The sequence below is a fragment of the Astatotilapia calliptera genome, chromosome 9 (genome assembly GCF_964374335.1).
Source record: "Astatotilapia calliptera chromosome 9, fAstCal68.1, whole genome shotgun sequence".
In the NCBI taxonomy this organism is placed as follows: Eukaryota; Metazoa; Chordata; class Actinopteri; order Cichliformes; family Cichlidae; genus Astatotilapia; species Astatotilapia calliptera.
Window position 1 is genome coordinate 16,692,355 of NC_137430.1, and position 20,888 is coordinate 16,713,242.

The 20,888-nt window shown below is 41.4% G+C and overlaps 1 long non-coding RNA gene across 1 annotated transcript; it reads right to left on the reverse strand.

Annotated features, from left to right (window-relative positions):
• Positions 1-972: 972 nt before the first annotated feature.
• LOC145430934 (uncharacterized) lies at positions 973-2,289 on the reverse strand. Its single transcript, XR_013911270.1, has 3 exons — positions 2,155-2,289; positions 1,414-1,495; positions 973-1,241 (listed from the first exon to the last, which is right to left on the reverse strand). It is a non-coding gene; the product is annotated as an uncharacterized LOC145430934 (long non-coding RNA).
• Between the last annotated feature and the right edge of the window lie 18,599 nt (positions 2,290-20,888).

Here is a 20,888-nt window from a genome sequence, read left to right on the forward strand (position 1 = left end):
TTTTCAAAAATATTAACAATGATTTAAGCAAGGAAAGGGCTACATGTCAACACACAACTCTTTATTTCTATTAATGTCTTACTTCATTCCTACCTGATTGACATGTTTAGGAATTATGAGTGATTGGCTCACTGTAGTGGCAAAAGTTGCTACCAATCAAATTATGATATGTTAAAGTTAAAACAAAACACAACTGACTGTTTTACATTATATCTAATATATTATGTAATTATCCTTATAATTACAAAATGTTTTATGTAAGAGTTTTGTGATTTAAATCTGACATCACAAAAGTATTTTGGAATTTGAATAATGTATTTTGTAACTGCAGTACACATAATACTGATTTTGAACAATTTTGTCCAGGCTCCTTGCCACCAGGGACTCCTTCAGGACCAAGCGTTCAGTTACAGAGTCGGTGTGTCCGCGGTGTGTCAGATCACCCCCTAGGTAGCGACGGCCATCTGGGACTGTCTAGTGGACGACTTCATGGCTGTGCCTTCACCTGGAGACTGGCGGTTCATCACAGAGGGATTCCAGGAGCGCTGGAACTTTCCTCTGTGCTGTGCAGCTCTGGATGGGAAGCACGTCCAGAAAAAGGCACCCCATATATCATATAGGAGACACACACATTGATATACACTAAATATCTATTCCATTTCTTTTTTTGTGGTGCCCAAATTTATGCACCTGCTTGATTTTGTTTAAACAATTATTGCACACTTTCTGTAAATCCAGTAAACTTCTTTTCACTTCTCAAATATCACTGTGTGTGTCTCCTGTATGATATTTAACTGACATTTTTTATTGTAACAACCAACGATTTATACAGGAAAATGATGTCTATTAACAAGGTTGCCCAAACTTTTGCATCCCACTGTATTAGTATATTTTGTCATTAGTATAATATGAAATAAATTCTACATGTGTCAAGTCGTGTGCCAACATTTGCTGTGTAGTAGAACTGAGACATTAGTCATTATAAAAATTTATTTGAAATAATATTAGAATTCTCAAACAGAAAAACATTAAACATAAATATATAAAATATAATTATTTACAGAGAGACAGGAATAAAAAGGACCAGCTGCTCTCCAGAGCAGGAACAAGGCTGAGGAGGAAATGCTCCATTGGAGACTGGTGTGGCCTCTTCAGGGACTCCAGGATGGCCAGCTCCACTGCCGATGGACCGTCCTGGGACCCGTCCCTCATCTGCCTCGGAGCTGTCCTCCCCTGTGGGCCTGTAAAACAGCACAAAACACAAAGAAATGAGAAGGCTGCTACTAGATTTTAATTTCAACATTGAGAAAAAAACAAAAACAGGATATAATCAGATTGGTTGTAGATATTTAGTAAAGGTGATCACAAGGGAATCTCACCGAGTACAAAGCTATCAGCGCTTGCTGTACATACCTGTGGGTGCAGCAGCAGGAGCTCAGGGACTGGGCAGCCAGGAGAAGCAACAGGGGATGCTCTGCTGCAGAATCAGTTGGCTCTATCAAGATAATATTAAATGTTAACAGGTTGAAAACAATAGTCATAGAGAAAGTATATACAGTGGTCCCTCTTTTATTGCAGCAGGGGATCTCTGAATAACTAGCCCCTGGCCACGCACTTTATACACTTTTTTCCCCACACATGAACATTAGTCACAGTTCTCACAAGTTGATTCTCAAAGTGCAAACCTTTGTAGATTGCAAAACGTAAAAGTATTATTATGCTGCGTTTTGTCTTCATCTGCCTGCCACTTTCGTGCGCCTTTTTCCCTCGCAGTGCAGGTGTCTATTTCCGAATGAGGCTCATAGTTATGGGTGTTTTTGTGCTGTTTTTTTCTATTGGACGTGATGGTTATCAAAACCAAACATGATAAATTTGGCAAGCGCAGGAGACACGACACGAAGGAGATTTGTCAATCAGGCTGCAGAATGCAATGCTGTACTGTAATAAAAAAATCAGCGAAAAAGCGAAGCAGTGACGGATGAGCGGGACCACTGTGTGCTGTTTATTAATAAACAAAATATATTCATATACGACAACATGAATAAAAGCAGAACGGTATTTGTACATCAGTGGGTAAATAGCGGTGGCTTGCTAGTTTTTGTGCGGCTTCCCCGGGTCAGTGAAAACTTTCAAAAGAGAAATGGATGAACCTACCAGATTGCCCGATCTCTTCACATATCTTCCTCCAAGTTCGGTCCTTTATATTCTTGTCTCAGTACAGAAAGCAGCTGGTGTCGTACAGCTCTGGGTTGTCGTTGATTAGCCTTTCCTCCATATTGAATGAAGTATGAAGGGCTTTGGCTGGATCTGCCCCTTTGACCTAGGTCAGAGCCACGTCACCAGGCTCCTGATTGGTTGTTGCAGTGCGAATTGACGCTGGAGTTCAGATTTTTCCAACTCGAGCGGTAGATGCGATACGCGCGTATGCACAAAATGCAACACAAACACTGACGCCTGGTTTTATTCGCGAGTCAAACGCACCAGACGCGCTACACTGACGCGCGTTTCATGCGTTTTCGCGATGCTAATCTACTTCCGAATTTTCGTGGGACCCGGAATCATGTGTCATCGCGCTTTTCATTGACTTTACATGTAAACCTGATGCTCTGTTCGCGTCTATCGCGTTGGGTGTGAACACACCGTCCCCCCTCCAAAAAAACCCCATGTTGCTGTAAAACAACATAATAGTTCCTGTTTCAAAGAAAAATACTTGAGCAGTTTATTCTATTGCTAAACTGAGTCATCTCAGCTTGCTTCCTTCTGCCCAATCAGACAGCAAAGAAATTGGTGCAATCCCGCCCTAAATTACTTTAATTTAAACATTTTTCAATCATTGTTTGAAAATACTTCCTAAATAAATAGCTGCAAATTTGCACTTATAGGAGCGGCATATACTTGCCAAAAGGCTTGAAGCTAGCTGTAGCAACAAAGCCAGTTTGTGTAATTGGAGCAATTAGTGAGGGCCACTCTTGGGTTAATTGAGTTAGATGCTTTCATCCCACAGGATCCAGACCTAAGATTCAAAATGTTATTAAGGTGTTTCAGTGTAGCTTTCGTCTGTGTACAGTCACCCAACTCCACTTCCTCAGAGCCGCTGGGAGGGTCAGATAGCCAAAAGTAAAGAGACTGAAGTTATTGTAAGCCACACAACTACAGGGCAAAACAAAGCTCTTCTGTGATTCTAATACACTTTAAAATACACGAAAACAAGAATCGCAGAAGCCAACTCAAGTTTAGGTGGCCAGACTTCTGCAAAATTGTCTTCAATTTGCAAATAAATTGAGAAATCAAAAGAAAATCAGAAGAATATTAGAACACTGACATTCAACCTCCCTTCATACATTGCATTATTAAGTGGAGTGAGAAATGTAGAAGAGAAACATGGACAGAGAGACTCAACCTTGGTGTGGTCCTGTGAGGAGTAATAAGTGGGGCCAGAGACGGAGAGTAGACGACTATTGAGGCAAGTCACTAATTAGCCACTAGTGGCACTGGCCTTTTGTACTTTCACATGCTATGTATTTATGGATGTGTGTGAGTGTGAGACTCTCCCACTTTCACAGGTATATTATTCATGTCATTATTTCAAAAAAGTAATGCACAGAAATCCATAAAAACCTTATTACCTTAGGGAATTTTGCATTTATAAATAACATCTAATAATGCTGCTTGGAGTTTTCTAATAAAGCCAAGCATCTCCTCAGGCTACCAACATGTCTATAAAAAGTCAATGACTGCTTTTAGATTTCCTGCTGTAAATTTAAAATTAAATTATGTAATTTAAAAACTTTTAAGAACAAGCTCGATGCTTGTGTATCGACAACATGTGCAAGAGTTTTCAATAAGCGAACGCATCAAGAAAATAACATCGTCTCTTATATTTCACAATGAAGAAATGCTTTTTCTCTATTGTTGCTTCTATGATGATTCAACAAGAGTGCTCCTGGTGCTTGCTCCTATGTCATTTACATGTATGTATGTATGGTAACTTACCTTAGCACAACCAGTTTACAAAGCACTCAAAAAACCCCAAAGAGCTCCAAGCATTACAAATCTCCTCTTGTCTATAGGAAGTCTTCCTCTTCTGAAACTCACCTCAGGTTCACGTGGTTCGGATCAGTGACACATGCAGCCCCCACTCAGTATGAACCAACATGTGGACCTTGAGGAACTCTCTGGGGAGCCTTTAAGACCCATCCACTTCATCCCCCTTAAGCTGTTCTCCATTGAGACAGTGCTTTAGTGCAAACCACAGCATCAGCTGAGAAGCTGAGTGACTTTTATGCTCTATGTGCAGTACTGCACTTAAAGGGTGGACTGCTATCTTTTAGCCAACATACTGGAGAGAACTTCAGTAACAGTTCTCTTTGTTCTTTTTATAAATAAAAAGGTGGAGGCTTGTGTTCTGTCATAACCGCATAGCTACTAAACAATAGGATGTCTTTGATTCTAACTTGAGCCCACCTAAAGCATTACAGAATCAAACCAGCGTGACTTTGAGTCATCACTGGAGGTTTTGCTATTTTCTCCCCACCGTAGCTCTCGTTTAAAGGGTGGAGGGGGCTTCACTGAAATTGCGACGGAACAGCAAATTGGAGAGCTGCCAATCTAATTGCTTCCTGTGTCTGCATGCCCATCAGTCAATGCTTTGGAAAGGCTCAGTAGCCTTGGCTTGAATGACCACGATTCACCTTTGTTTGACTGCAGGTGTCGTCTATTACATTATTCATAATTACAAGAATTCCTGTTATACCCTGAGCTAAAGGGACAGATTTCTGTGCTACTTCTCACTATGATATAATGTCCAGCTGCATGTGTATGTAGCGGGTTTATTTTAGAAACTTCTTCAAAGAATTTCTTATGAATCTGAAGGGAAAAAAGAATCCTTGCATAGATGTGTTATTTTCACTTTCCTGGTACTACAACCTCTAATAAGCTACGCCTTGATGGAATTCACACCATTATGATCGTCTTATGGATTAAGCCACATAAAGACATGTGAAATAATGAGCTTGGCATTTTCTCTCTCGCCTCTCGCACCGAGGTGCTCTGAAATTTTTGTTGAGAGTGCTCTTGATCAAAATTACCTGCCGCTGTCCTTTCCACTTCAGCCGTGCAGAAACGGTCCTCGCTGTTACTTTTCACAGGGGCAGCACAGCTCCAGCTCATGCCACCACGACTTGTTGCATAAGCTTTAGCTTAACACGTGAAAACTTTCAAGACTGCCCCCTGGACTCCTCGGGCACTGATTGATTGCAAGAGATTTGCAGCAGTTTTTTTCTTTTTTTAACCAATGCTTCCTCTCACGCCGCTCAGTGTGGCTGTGAAATGAGTCTTTAGTGAGTGACACAGAATACTAAACACACTGAAAAGGTCAGTCAATATCTAATTGCTTTGTCAACTCAGTCTTTATTCATATCTTAAATATTTAATATTGCTATTAATAATTTAGAGGCAGGAGAGTCTGATTTCAGATCGCACGGTGGTATCAGGAAAGATCTCATTAGGCGTTTTTCATAATGAATGACATCTTTCCTGTCAGCAACAGGCTACTTAACATGGATACTCACACCTCCAGGAGGGAGATCACCTTTCCTCCAATGTGTGAAATGTAAAACAAAGGAAATGAGAAAATGTTTCATCTTATCACGAAGATAAAAGATAAGAAACCTTGCAGGTGCTGTAGGCATCGCAATTCCACCACATTCTGCTTCCAACAGGGAAATAGGCTAATGTATTTATTTGATGAGATTTGGGCATGTTTTTTTTGTTGCTTTTTTAAAAAAAGGTTCACTATACTCCTTATCTCACACACTAGAAGGAGAATCTGTCTCAACATCAGAAGGCTTTTTTGGGGTGTAGATGATAAAGTCCCTTCATTTTTTTATTTTATCTGTTTTTTAAAGAATGAATTGCTCTCTGTATTCCAATGAGCCTTAAAACAAAACGCAAAAGCGGCGTAGAAACCAAGGGCGCAGATAAAACGCCATGCTCCGAATCCCGCAATGAAAAACAAACTTTGTCAAGCTGGATTAACACTCACACAAGCTCCCGAGCAGGAAGGCAATTACTTGTGTTAACACTGTTATCCACTGTAACGTCCCTCGACAGCTGATTCTTCTTTGTGGGCGTCCGTGTGTGTTTATGTGTGTGAAGAGGAGAGAGCAAAAGATATAAAGAGCTTTCGTGCCTTCTTGTCTAACATGGTGTATATGTAAACTCCACAGAGGCTTGAATGCAGTAAAGACAGGCAGTAATGAGGTGCCGCAGTAGAAGTGTGTGAAAGAGACGCTAATTTGCACCTCTTGAGCACCCTATGACTTCATTTTAAACTCCAATGCATCTGAGCCATATACCATGAAAAGCTATGAACTGCCTTTCAAAACACAGTATGGGCAAAAACAATGGGCGCTGTTGCAAAGCAACCGCTAATTGAGGTTCGGAGGTTCTCTTCTATTTTATGCTCTTGCTTATGCTCAGGAAATCTTCAAACGCTGACTTTTTAGAGATATTTACTTCGATCATTGAGCAGAAGTGCTTTCAGAAGAATGGTGGAACTGCAGTGGAGGTTTTTGCGTGATGACAGGAATATGTTCATTTGTGGTAATTTTTGCACTGGGCGAGTGTATTTATAGTTCCCAGATGTAAAACTTTCCCCAAACTTTCCTGAAACAGCTGGGAGACTGTTTTTCTGATCTCTTTCTTTCTTTCTTTCTTTCTTTCTTTCTTTCTTTCTTTCAAGCTAGACCCGTCCCAGACTTCTGTGCTCACTTTCTTTCCTCTCACGAGCTCTTTCACTTCAGAGCCACTCAGATGTTGCTGCTGGTGTGTAACAAGGTCACCCCTACTAGCATTTCGCACCTTTATTCATCTTTTTAGGCCTCGCACCGGTAGACCTCACCCGCACACACACCCATGTAACCCCCTCCCCGTTCAGGCACAGACTTATGCACACACACCTCATCACCCTCTCTAATCACTGCATGTATGCCGGGATGATTGGCAGCTGATCACTGTGACTGACCTTGGCTGGTTATATTCCTGACAAAGTATGACAGACACTAAGCTGCAGAGAAAAATAGAAAGAAAGAAAAAACTGTGTGTATGTGTATGAAAAGGCAGATTCATAAAACTAAAAGAAATAAAAGAAACAAGAGAATGACTGAGTAGACGAGTGAAACGAGCACAGAGTAAAAGTATGAGAGACAGAAAGTGAAACACGAAAGAAGAAGAGCAGATTTAAAACAACAAATGTCAGACAGAAAGGACTGTATGTGCATAGTAAAGACTAGGGATGGGTATTGAAAACCGGTTCTTGTTGAGAACTGGTTCCCACTGTTTCAATTCCTTGGAATTGTTTGCCATTTTTGCAAATGATTCCCTTATCGATTCCAGTCGCCCCGAATGACGTCACCACGCTGCAGAGCGTCATTTACCTGGCAGGAAACACGGCGCCTAAGCGGCCCAAACGCTCAAAAGTTTGGTTATACTTTACGAGAACAGATGACAACAGGGCAACTTGCAATACTTGCAAAGTAGATATTTCATTTAAGGGAGGAAACACTACGAATATGCAAAAGCATTTGCTCACAAAACACACGATAACCTTAAATGAATGTCGTGTTTTTAATTCCGCTCCGGACTCGTGAATCTCAACCCAGCAGCAGCGGTAACGTTTGCACGTCCTCTCCCGTTAATGCGGCAGGTAAATCATCAACTAACAGTGCATATTATGTTAGCGCGATCTGCCTTATTACAAAACCTGCCATTACTGTGCATTTAGGTGACCATGATGAGAGAGACAGACAGAGTCTGGCTCAGATGCTGCCAGTTCTCGCTGCAGTCTACCGGTAGCGTCTCCTTTCAGGCCAGGATAGACGAATGTCACCAAGCAGTGACTAAGTTTGTGGTAAAAGGCTTGCCACAGCAGATGCCCCCGATTTTCGGTAAGTGAACGTGTTTAATTGTAGGCAGGGACATTACTGGATATTCTTGTGTAATTGCTACAGAATAATTTATGTTATACTTTGTTATTGCTACAGAAGAATATTTATTTTATTATTTTACATTTACAATTTTTTTTCCTGGGGACCCTGTGACACCCCATTGAAGAGCCGTAGGCTGTGGATCTCTTAAGATCTCACTGTTGGGTTTGTAAGGCCATGTTACTCCTAAATTTCTATTTTTGTTCAAAGAGAAGATATAAAATAAAGTTCTAAGCTAATCGAACTTAGTGTTCTCCTTTAAAAAAAATAAGAATCGATAAGAGAATCGATAAAGAATCGAATCGTTAAACAGAATCGAAAATGGAATCGGAATCGTGAAAATCGTATCAATTCCCATCCCTAGTAAAGACTGCATCGGCTTGTATTTGTGATTTAAAGCTCTATGCTATAGCTGGTACAGACTCTTCACTGGTACTCCTGAGGATGTTCATGAGTGGGTCTCCTCTGAGAAGGCTGGGGGTGATCGGGGTCACGAGTTGAATAGACATTAAACACTACAAAGCCTCTTTATCAGTCTGTGTATCCTGAGAGGCAAAACATGCAACCTTGACCCTGAGGACTTTCAAAGGACCGTCGAAGATACACACTCTCGCGCGCGCGCACACACACACACACACACACACACACACACACACACACACACACACACACACATGAATAACTGAAAAGGCTCAGTCTGAAGTGAACCTAAAGCAAAGCCAACCGGTTCAATCATTTTTTCAGGGCTGTGGGACCAGGTGGTTGACATTTGCAAGATTCCACTTGAATGAATTAGTAAGACTTTTTTGAATAAATATGGTGAGCAGATTCATAGCATGGGAGTCGGTTAGGTTAAAGTTTTTGTCCCTTTCATCAGATCAAATGCTGCTGACTCCTAATTTAACACAGATCGCATCATCCTCTGACTATCAGGTGTGAGTCCTATAAAGACTCACAACCTCACTGACTTCCTGCCAAGCTGGACATAACTGGAGCTTTGAACTTTGCCTCACAGGACATTACCTTTAAGTTCTCTGATATGCACCAACTTTGTTAGGTCACCTGTTCAGCAGTTTGATAATGATATGTAATCAGCCAGTTATTTTGTTTCTTGCTCCATTTGTTTCTCTAATAATTCTTCTATCTTATCCTCTTTGTATTATTTGTTATGCTGCAAACCTATACAGTGGAACCCCAGCTTACGAAGACCCCATTTAACGAAAAATTCAAGTAACGAAGGCACTTAAAGGCAATATTTCTGCCCGTGGTACGGCAAAATGCCCGCGTAATGAAATAGATAATTTTAAAAAATTGCATTCAATTCCATAATGTTATGTACATGTACACATACATTACGTATGTATGCATGCATACGTATGCTTTCTTCAACCTCCGCCACCTCCTCCTCCACCAAGAACTTCGTCTTCAGCCAGCATCGCCTCACTCAAAAGGCGATGGAAAAAGGTGCTTCGGCTTACGAAAATTTTGACTTACAAAAGACCCTCTGGAACTAATTAATTTCGTAAGTCGGGGTTCCACTGTATTCTGTGACTAAGTGGGGTATTGTGTATATAATCCAATTTTTTTCATTTATTTTGTACAGACAGGCCTTTATATAAGCCCCTTGTATTATACTTCCGTCAATGCACATTGACAGCTGTAGGTAGATTCGAAAGATAAAAAAAAAAAAAAAGAATTATATTAAACGGAAAAAAAACCGTACTGTAAGTCAGTTTTCACAGTATCAATAAGCATCTAAAATTCAATAGAAGGTATAAATTCATTTATAAATTCAAGTTCTGAAAAAGAGTTCACAAACTATTCTTACAGGCAGCTGTGTCAAAATGTACATTGAATACATACAGTAACTGAAAGACTCACTATAATCTCCTAGACCCTATACTATATATCCTAGACAAGAAAAAAAATCCCTGCCTGCTCCTGAACACCAGATCCCATCTCTGTTCTCTTCAGCTATTTTCTGTGCTGTATTGATTGCTCACTGCAGGAAATATTCCTGCTTCTCCTCCTGTCTGTATTCATGTCTGAGCTTCAAGATCTTTCTTCATTATTGACATGTGCAGTTGAAGACAAGTAGCAATGGGGGACACGCCTCAGTTCCTGCTGCACGTAGAGATCAAGCAGATGCTCTGACTGATTTCTGAACACTGTTCTGGTAATTGAGATGTTTTCAGAAGCAATGCCTGCACATACAGCTACAAAACTTAATTTGTAAAACTTTCTGAGCAAAATAAAAAAATATATCATAACACAGATTTAGATTTTTCTTTTTGCTAGAAGAGTTTAAGAGACACACCAGCACCTTCTGTAACTGGAAATAGCCTTCATGTCTCACAGTTCTTGAGGAGATGAGGATGTGTTTCCTGTTCTGGTCCCATTATTTCCTAATGATGAATCTCTGCTAATGGTTAGTCTCTCCTGTGCTGCTCTGTGGTGCTCACAATGGGCTTCTTGTTAATTGGCCTTTTGACAGTGATGCCCACCCACCGGTGGCCAACTGGGGTTTGATAAATGAGGTGCTCACGTTACTTGCACTCCCTCCATGCTTCATGTTTTGAGAGTGGAGTGAAGTGGGCGTTTTTGTTTTCCATTGCACTTTCTGAGAGGTGAGTACACTTTGCTGCACACAACCACTCACAAGATCCACAAGTTGAACAATGCTTGTTTGTGTGCTCACGTCGGACTCTGTACTTAAAGGTAAATTCACCATAAAATGTTCAACACTTGATGCTCCTTGAACTTTTCTCTGAACCTTGTGTTTATTTGCTGTTTGCTGGTGTACTAATGAAAATAAAATTAAAAAAACATGGTCAGGTATAACGAGTGTATGATGATCAAATTAGGACGGTATTTTTTTCTTATACACCTGAACAGGCTAATTTCTAATAATATCAGTAAATATCTAAAAGTGTGCATTCAAAGTTCAAAATTTTAACTCAAAAAGGGAAAATCCACCACAAAAAGGAGAACATTAATGCTCTTCTGGAACAAGCCGTGTTTACCAACCTCAAAATGTTATAGGTGTCAGCCTACATATGGTATATCCTTTGAGCATGAAAAATCTACACAATAAACACACTTCAATGACATAAGATTTTGTAAAAGATTGACTAGCCACCCTGATGTCACCTATGTGGACTAAAAGCTCAAGTTTGACAATTTTTAATACCAGATTTTAGAGCTAGCACTAGCGCTGGCTAGCTTGAGCTGCTAGCAAGCTGCTTCCTTAATTCATTGTGACACTAAATAAGATTATTTACTTTGGCTGGTGCACTGGCTAGAGTTGTTCCCTAAGAACAAAAAATATCCTAGGTTTGAATCTAACAGCCAGCTGGAGTGTGGCTTCCTCTTATTAATACAAAATTCAGTTAAGTGATTACTCTCTGATGACCTCTCAAAGCAGAACAGGATCTCACAGTCTCAGCAGTCATAATAATTAGGACAGTACCACCCACCTGGAGTCTAGATGCTGCTGGGGGTGGGGGTCCTGTCCTAAATCCTGTAAAGAGCACACTAGCGATGGGTGAATGCGGTGGCTATGTCTCAGTCTCCAGTCTGCGCACCAAAGTATCTTTGGGTAAGATACTAAGCCCTGAGTTGCTCCCAATGTGTTCAATAGAAATGTTTAATAGATACTTAGATGTAGCAATAAATGCTTACACGGTTGTGTGTGTGTGAATGGGTGAAAAACAGTTGTTGTATAAAGTGCTTTGAGTGCTCAACTAGAGTAGAAAAGCACTGTATGAGAAACCCATGAGCTTTATCTTCAGTTGTCTGTCTCTTTGTGTCAGACCTGTGAAAACCCTTTTCCAGGTCCAGGGTCTGCCTCTTGCTCCATAACAGCTGAAATCCTGAACTAGACAGAAGAAGTCGATAAAGAAAACAGATAGACAGATGTAACATTAGCTAAGAGCAAGATGGCATGTACCTGTCAGTCAAAATAGCTATTTTCTTAGTTGTGCAAATTTCAGGTGAAATTTCAGGTAATTAGCTGTGGAGCTCAAAACCAGTTTTTTGCATCTGTAAGCATGTTTTTATTTTTGTTGTAATCTCTGGGGTTCGATTCTGGAGCTAGCTTCAAACAGCTAATCAACAAGTCGAAAAACATAGATTTTTTATATTTTGGCATTTGGCTACATTGTTTCGCTTCAGGGCTTTCTGCTTATTCTGTGCCTTTTAAATACTGTTTGCATTCAAGTTAAGGTTGTAGGAAGTAACCGGCAGTCTTTTACCTTAAGCAGCTGCTTAATGTGAGATGCAAGTTCTTCTATGTACACACCAGGTTTTAGCAGCTTTGATTATTTTCATACGTGTTCATCAGTTGCGTGGCACTAAGAAAACCTAATGTGTCATCTACTTCCACTGAAGATTTCAATCAAAATGCAGAGACAGCTGCTGCACCACCAGAACCAGCCCTTATCAAGTCAACTCCATGCTTTACTGATGAGTAGTTTTATGGTGACATTTTCAGGTGGAAACTAGGGTCTGACAGTGTCTTCTTTCCAAACTATAACTGTGATGTTGCACATTTAGTCATAAATATTCAATGGTCCGGATAAATATTTAACACTTGCACAAGGCTTCAGTGTACCTGGATATGTTGAGCAATACTGCAAAGTAAATATCTGACATTGTTGTGACATTTATATGTCAAAGTCTTCTAACAAAATGAGAAAAGTCATTCATACTGTAGAACCACGGTTGCAGAGCATGGATTATTAAACTGCTGAAATATGGTAGTAACCTCTAGGGGGCACTGAACTACCAAATTAACCTCAGGTCAATGTAATTTGTGAGACAGTGTCCACAGACACCAACAGATACTCTTGTCATTTTAGTGTGCCGCTCGCAACCGTCGCATTATTTCATATTTTCTCGTATAATTCCTGTCACAATAGAAGTGCCTCCTGTGTCCTCACTCCATGTCCTTGAGGAAATATTACTTCAAAAATGTGGTTGCTTAGGAAAATATTATAAGGAGTAGGTTAATTAACATGCCGGCATATTTATGCCGAATCTTGTGGTAGCTCTATTAAGCCCTGCTTCTTTTCTGTTTCGCCTTGTATTCTTCATTGCTTCCTCCTCCCCTCCTGTGTGTCTGTTTCAGTTTACTTTTAATTCCTTCTTGTACTCCACTTTCCTCTGTACACTGTGTTTATTTCCTCACCCGTGCTGCGTCTCAGGCTCTTAATGGATTGATCTAAGTGCTCTCCCGGTGCTTTGCAGCTGCTTGTTGTTCTTTATTGCAGCAGGATCTCGGCCTTAAGGTTGCATAGTTTCGTCTCTTGTCCCACAGTGGGGCAACAACTGATGCCCTTGATGAGGTGGCCCTGTTGCAGTCGGACTCATTAGCTAGCAGATGTGAGGTGTCACTACATATCACAACACCAGGCACCCGTAGATTCGGGTTTTTTTTTTTGCCAAGGTGTGAATAATATATCAGATTTTGTTTACAGGTCCCTCTCTCCTCAGACATTGTGCAGTCAGTATTAGTCCTCCTTTGCCTGGTGCTGTACGAACTCAAGAGCCACCAACTTGCTTCGGGACAAATAACGCAGCCAGTGTTCTCTGTCACCTTGGATTTAAGTTTACGTTGCTTAACTATACATGGTGACACCGCCCTCTGCAAGGCGCAGTGGGCGTGGCTGAGTAGGAGACATTACAGTACGTTCAAATAATCTCAAAGGACAGTCTGAACAAAAGAGGAGATACGTGTCCTCTGGCCTGTTTCCAAATCCTGTTTGATGGGGGGAAAACTGATTAGAGCATCCCTATGCGAAGAGACCAAATCAGATCATGTTTGCTGCTCTCACTTTGATTAGAGATTAATTGAAATAGGAACTGAGCCTCCTGGGAGGAGAGAGGAAATAACAAGGGTTACAGAGCTACACACACACACACACACACACACACACACACACACACACACACACACACACACACACACACACACACGTACACTTCACCTTCCTTTATGTCTCAGTGTAGTGCTATCTTTGGATTGGCTAGCAAACCTGATACACTCTCATCAAAGGTGGAAGAACAAAACAGCTTGCATCCATAGTCATTCATCCTAATTGCTTAGACTACTAAAGGATGCTGCACACTGCTTGAAGTATTGTCTCAAAGCAAAATTTATTTGTTTATTTGAAATTTGTCCCTTTTAAAGTTGCTGAAAAAATTAAGGGAAATCAAACATATCTATTAAACTGTCTTGTAGCACTTACAGCGTAGGGTGTTGACGAAGCCACAATATGTATAACTCCCAGACCTTGGGTGTATATGTCTGTTTCCTCCTCTTGTTTCCTTTGTATTATTCATCCCCTCTTGTTTCCTGCTCCTTTTCCCCGTCTGTCATATCCAGTGTATCCTGATTTTTCTCTCTTGTTTATTTTGTACCTCTTCGCCTCCTCACTTCCCTGCATTTCTGCTGCCTGCGACCTGGATCTTTATCTCAGTGGGCCATCTTCAACGATGACTCAATTCCTAGGATGCACCTGGAGGAGAGCAAAACGGGGAGAGAGGTAAGTTTAATTGCAGAGGTATGAGCAAGAATGAACAAGTGTGTCCATGCATCTGAGGTGCAAGGGACAAAGATGCCAGTAGACGAAAAGAACTGATTACGTACAAACTGAAAACTAAAAAGAAAGGTAAGCGTTTGTGCAATAATTTCTTCCTCTTTTTCTCTGTTCTCCCAACTCCAATCAAGAGCTGTCCATCTCCACTAAACGCACCTGTGGCTCATTAACTGCAGTATATCTACTCCAGCTCTGCAGATTATTAGACTATGCTGCTGAGTTTGATCTGGTTAGTTCTTCGTGTTTTGTTCTGTAACTAATCCAGCCCTATTGTGCATAGAGTCATCTTCTCATCATCCACCAGCTCAGTCAAAGTTTGAATCTTTTGCTTAGTGTCAGACTCCATTCTCTTGTGTGTTCCCACATCTACTACAACACCACACTTAGGGTGCACTCAAACTTGATGAGCTGTAATGTTCCTGAGCGTGTTTGACCCTCAAACTTGAGCTTGTTTTACTTGTTTGCGGTATACTGTTCAAGGTTCAAGGTTCTTTATTTGTCACATGCATAGTTATACAAGTATAACACACAGTGAAATGTAGCCTGACACGCTCCTCGACACATGTTCCTGGGCACAAATGAACTGTGCCCTTGCTTGAAGAAGCGAGCTCAGATGTTTTAGTTGGACTTGGGAATGACACACCCAGACTAAAGCATGATCAGTGATCATGCTCAAGCACAAAACTCCAAAGAGGATTGGTTTAAAAAATGTTACTAAATTTGCTAGTGCGCTTTGAAAAAATATTTATGTGCAGAGAAGAGGGTGAGGGGAACTGAGATGCTCAGTCAAACTGAAGCGTACTCCGGCTTAGACCACAGGGTGGACAGCGTGGAGACGGCAGTCGTGCCCAGGCATGTTACACAGCAACAATACCCAGCGTAAGTACACCACACAGCATAAAACACAGGCATAGCTTCCAGGTTGGAAAAATGAAGCCAGTGCAGAAGTGCCTTAAAGACATCCCGTCCTCGTGAAAGTATAAGGGAAAACAACCCAGTAAACAATTTGCTGCTAAGTTTATGAGCTCAGTGTTACGGTCGCTGACCTCTAGTGGCTCTCCCTCTGTCGAAGAGTTGTTTTTCTCCTTTTCTTGTGTTGCAGATTTGCCTCATGAGCCGCAGCTGAGGTGTGTTCCAGCTCGTCAGCCACGGCATATAGTCTGCCATCCTAAACTGCCACACCCCCTGCCATTTTTCCCCATGTTTGCCAGAGCTGTGAGCTGTAGAGTTTTGGGCAGCAGGCCTTTGTGTGTATGTGTGTGAGAACTTACCCTCTGTGAACTTTGGTTTTTCTTTCTTTTATTGTGAGCGAAGGTGTTCCCTTATTGTGATAATTAGTTTGTCATTGTGGAAGCAGGTAGGGGTTCTCTGCCATTTTTGTTTCAACTGTTTTCTCCTGGTTTGGTTAGACAGGGAGCTCAGCCATTGTATTTTGTTTTCGGTTAGTGAGTACTTGGTTTTGATTTCTAGCTAAAGGGGGGTGTTTTGTTTTTTGTTTTGGCCTTGGAGACCCTGAAGAAAAGAGCTTCCCTGTGTTTTTGTACTGTAGTAGTTTTAGGCAATAAATCTTGTATCTAGTTCATGTGTTCCCTTTCACTTTGTGTTACCCCTCACTCCAGTCGACACTTCGTTCTTAAGTGGGGCGTAACACTCAGTCACTCATTTTAGCTCATACTATGTTTGACTATATATGCCTTTTAAATCAGAAGTCGTTGGCTAATGACTGCGTGATCTCACAGTCAGACCCAGCTCTTCACATCACATCCAGGTTTCTGTTAACAATATGCAAAAACAGGACTCCAGAAACCAATGCTCAATGTTTCGACCATCTTTTATAAGCTATGGAGAACATCCTGACTGTGCTCCACATTCAGCTCAAATTACCATGCTCCCTCCTCCCATTTCCAAGGAGGGAGTCCAATCCATCTCCAATACAACACCATTTTCAAACTGGAACCAATAAGTTTTTCTAATTCTTTGTTCATGTGCTCCTCAATACAATACTGTATGTATAAAAGCTACTTTTATGTAGACGATATATGTCAGCGGTCCCCAACCCCCGGGCCTCGGACCGGTACCGGTCCGTGAGTCGTTTGGTACCGGGCCGCGAGAGTTGAGGCTCAGGTGTGAAATATGTGGTTTTCAGGGTTTTTATCGGTTTTCAGCGTTATTTTGTTATCGTTTTTATCGTTAACTCTGTTTTCCTGGGTCTTTTCACGTGTGTTATGAATAAATCTTCTTTTTTTCGGTACCGGTACTAGTTTTATTTTGTTGTATTTATCCGCGACAGCTTAAAGGCCGGTCCGTGAAAATATTGTCGGGCATAAACCGGTCCGTGGCGCAAAAAAGGTTGGGGGACGCTGATATATCAAGGCATCAAAGGACAAGTCTGCTTATACTCTTAGTGCAGCTTCATACACACTACTTCAACATGTGGTCAGTAATAGGCAGCTTGTCCTGTTGCTTTTTACAAATATGTGAAAATGGAAGCATAAAGTGCCAGAGTGCTGGTTTTGTGTTCAGAAAATATATCTTCCATCCAGCCTTTAGTTTGTTTACAGCTGAGTGCACCATGTGCATCAAACCTTCTTTACAGAAAATTCGGCGCATTTATACAAATGTAAAATGTGACGTCTTTTCACATGAAATTCTGTGCTCAATGTTAGATGTGAAAAATTACAGTACATACTTTATGCTTTTGAGTTTAATGGTTCAAGTGTCCTCGTTGGTCTAAGCCGTTACCTGTGGTTCTGAGAGGTTTAGGTGAGAAGTTATTTAGGGGGCGGGAGGAAAGCAACTAGAGAGTTTGTGTTTAATTTTTATGGTGGAAGATGCATTATGAAATTATAAGTTAATGTGCAGTTGTTCAAGTGTAGCTTTGTAGTTACCACCTCACTGATTTGAACTGATGTAAGGCTTTGTGTGCGTCCATTAAAACTTGATATAAACAGCAGTTGGTATAAGTGCTTTAGAATAGTCAGTGAATAAGCTGAAACCTTGCTGACCTCTTTTCCCCTCAGCAGGGGTGATATGGGTATTGTATTACCCTGTGAGAACCGCCTGATGTTCAGCCATTGTAAAAGGCTTGATTGCTGTCGTGCCGTTTGATATGAGCCCACTACTGCCAGGGTTGCTCCATAAATCTCGCTCGTTCAGCTGCTTCTGCTCCTCTATTCTCCTTTTGATGGAAACCATTGACCAGAAACATTAATAATAAAAAGAGTTTTAGTCACGGCCCATAAAGTTACACTTTGCAGTCGTTAGGGAAGCCTGGGAGGAAATCATTTGTTGTGTTTTTGATGTGAATTGCTTGAAAGGCGACACAGAGTCAAGCAAACAATCTGCATGCTCGCGTGTGACGAGATGCCAAATGACTATTTAAAATTTCAAGATAAAAATTTATCACATTATCTTTTGCCATTCATCATGATTAGGTACAGTAATGGATGCAGATGAGTTGCAATCTGGAAATGAACAAAGCCCACTGATATTAGTAGTAAGACGTTTGCTGGGTTATGTGAATATCTCGTTCGAGCTTTTATTTTCTGCCTGATGACTTTAGATATACATCGTCAATCGAGAGTTTTATTCTGTTTGTGTACTCTCCAAGGACTGTAGTAATTTATCTCCTATCCATCTCCATTTCTTCCCATCTCTGTTCCACTGTATGCGGTGTATATTTGTGTGTTTGTGTAGATGACAGTGTCCTTGAAACCAATGTACACACGAGGGTGTGTATTAATGTGTTTCTTTTCTCTCTCTCACAAAGAGCACTCCCATCCGTCTTCTGCACTCAGTAATGGGGGCTCAGAGAGGCTTACGCTCGGCCCCCTGATCCGTCCTCATTTGCTTGGCATTTTGTTACAGGCCAGACACTCTTCCTGTGACATGGAAAGAAACCCAGACTACCTCCCTCCACCTGCCACCTTCGCCACTGCTTCACTTTTTCTTTTCCTTTCTCCTCGGAGCTCTTTCTCCCTCCGCCTGACACAAACAAACACACACAGAGATACACACACATCTTCTTTCCATGTCTGCATCTCAGCTTTCACACCGCTACCACAGGACGAGGCAAAATGAGGACAAATTGATATGAATCCCAAGGAAACAAGCCAAGGGGTAAGGGAAAAAATAGAAAGGAAGAAGGTAGTGGCGCTTTGCCTGCGAGGCAACTGTAAGCATAAATCCACTGACATACTGCTGTGTTATTCGCTCTGTAAGTGCATCCATTCCTCACCATGACGCCCATAACGGTCATACAAGAAGAACCCTCAGGATAAGCCACTGCCACATCAGCATCAGACGCTGTTGATCGTGTGCTTTGATTTTGAATTTGCCACCAGTATAGATTATAGATTATTTTAATTTTGTCTCAGTTTCGTCCACTGATTGATCTCGCCACAGCGGTCATGCGGTACAAATAAAGGCAAAAAATAGTAAACCGGAGAGAACTGATCTACCTCAACTGGCCAGAGGCCAGAGATAACGCATAGAGGCGATGTGCTGCAATGCACTCTGAATACCCTGTGGTTTAAACCGAGGGCTGACAAGCTGAGACAAACCTCATCTTGTTTAAAGGCAATTCCCCTTCATAGTGGTTCTTTAGCCCCGAGCTGCAGGGCCCAAAACAAAGCCAGTCAATCTAATCATGAGAAAAGGTGAGCAGGGAGGACAGGAGAAAGAAGGAGAGGGACGCTGGGAAGGAGGCTGAGAAACAGCCTGATGGTGTATATGAGATAGAGTGTGGGGAGGGGGTGGAGAGGGCTTCACAACATCAAATCTATGAACTCCGAGGCCCCTGGCTGACTCTCAGAGGTGTTTATGTGTCTAAAATCCAGATTTAGCCTGCCCACTGCTTTCACTGTCTGGGAGAAAAGCTGTGAGATACCGGTGTCGGATTTTTCAGGCACCAAACGTCTCCGCGGTTAGCAGCTGAATAATGGCTTCCCTCATTTTTTGCATCCATAAAAGTGTATTTATGCAGAGCCACACTTACATCAGGTGTTTTTTTAATTTTTTTAAATGTACCCTGTAAACTCAAAAGCATATCAATACAGACACAAGACTTACACACATGCACAAGTCTTTGCACAAAAACATGGAAGTGAAGCTCCATTGTGTAGGCGCACGCACTGAGGTGAGCGCTCAAGTCAAGTCAGCACAACATGGCTTCTCTGAGCTGCTGGATAGGCCTACTGCTGAGCGCTGCAAGTACAGTACATCTCAATTTGTTCTGGGAGGGATCAAATTCTACTGCCTTGCAAATCTTCCTGAGCAGCAGGGAAAGCACACAATGAATAAATGGAGAACTGTAGGAAATATAATAGAGCTGTGTTTGAACCACTAGAATCAAATTGGAGCCAGGATATCTGTATCAATAACCTGTGGGAAGTCTGGCCAAGCTGGATATAAAGTAAATCGATGAAATTCGGAATAATTACAGGCTGCGTATAACACAAAACTGCTTATTTTATTCTCGTCTGTTGATAGATGAAAGGCTGTAAACAGCCTCGCATGGAATAATCAAAAAATATCAGTCTTCTCCTCCAGGATGACAGTTCATACAAGTCTGAAGTCTTATTAATAATTACCTTTTGATGGATGTTAATAATCTTTCATTCAGAAGTGGCCCAAGAGAGAAAAAAGTCCTCACAGGTCCTGAAGAAGGTTGAAGAGCAGAGGTTGAGAAAGGACAACCAAATCCTAATTACCATCATCACTCACTCTGCCCCGTAATTCATCTGATCCTCTCCCGGAAATGAAAAACCTCATCACTAATAGCCAATATCACAAAGCCGAGGAGGAGTTTCACAGAGTAAGGCACTTTCTTGATGGTATTTGATTCAAATTTTTTCCTTTTAAGGTTGTTAAAGGTTAAATTAATCGCCATTTATTTGGAGAAAAGGGGAAAGGACATGTTGACAAACAAGCATTCGTGGAAGGGTTAATGATCGATTAACATTAACCTTTACACACGTCGTGACCTTTACCTTCACATGGCCAGTTTTGTTTTGTTCAGGTTGTTTGGAGTAGGGTTGTCAGATTTGACAAAAAAAGTCTTGTTCAATTAGTTTTTAACAAAAAATCCACACACATAAGAGAGCAGCATGTCTGGAACCTGAAGCAGTAGGAGCTGCTCCTACGCCACACAGCTGTTCGTACTTTGACACACACACACAGTGTGGTGATTGTAGGTGGATGGTGCTTCATTAAACCCCAGCAGCGCTGCGTCTAACAACTTTTCTGGTTGAAATCCAGCTTTGCTCAGAGGACAGACAGCGGCCGCCAGCACTGTTTTATTTTT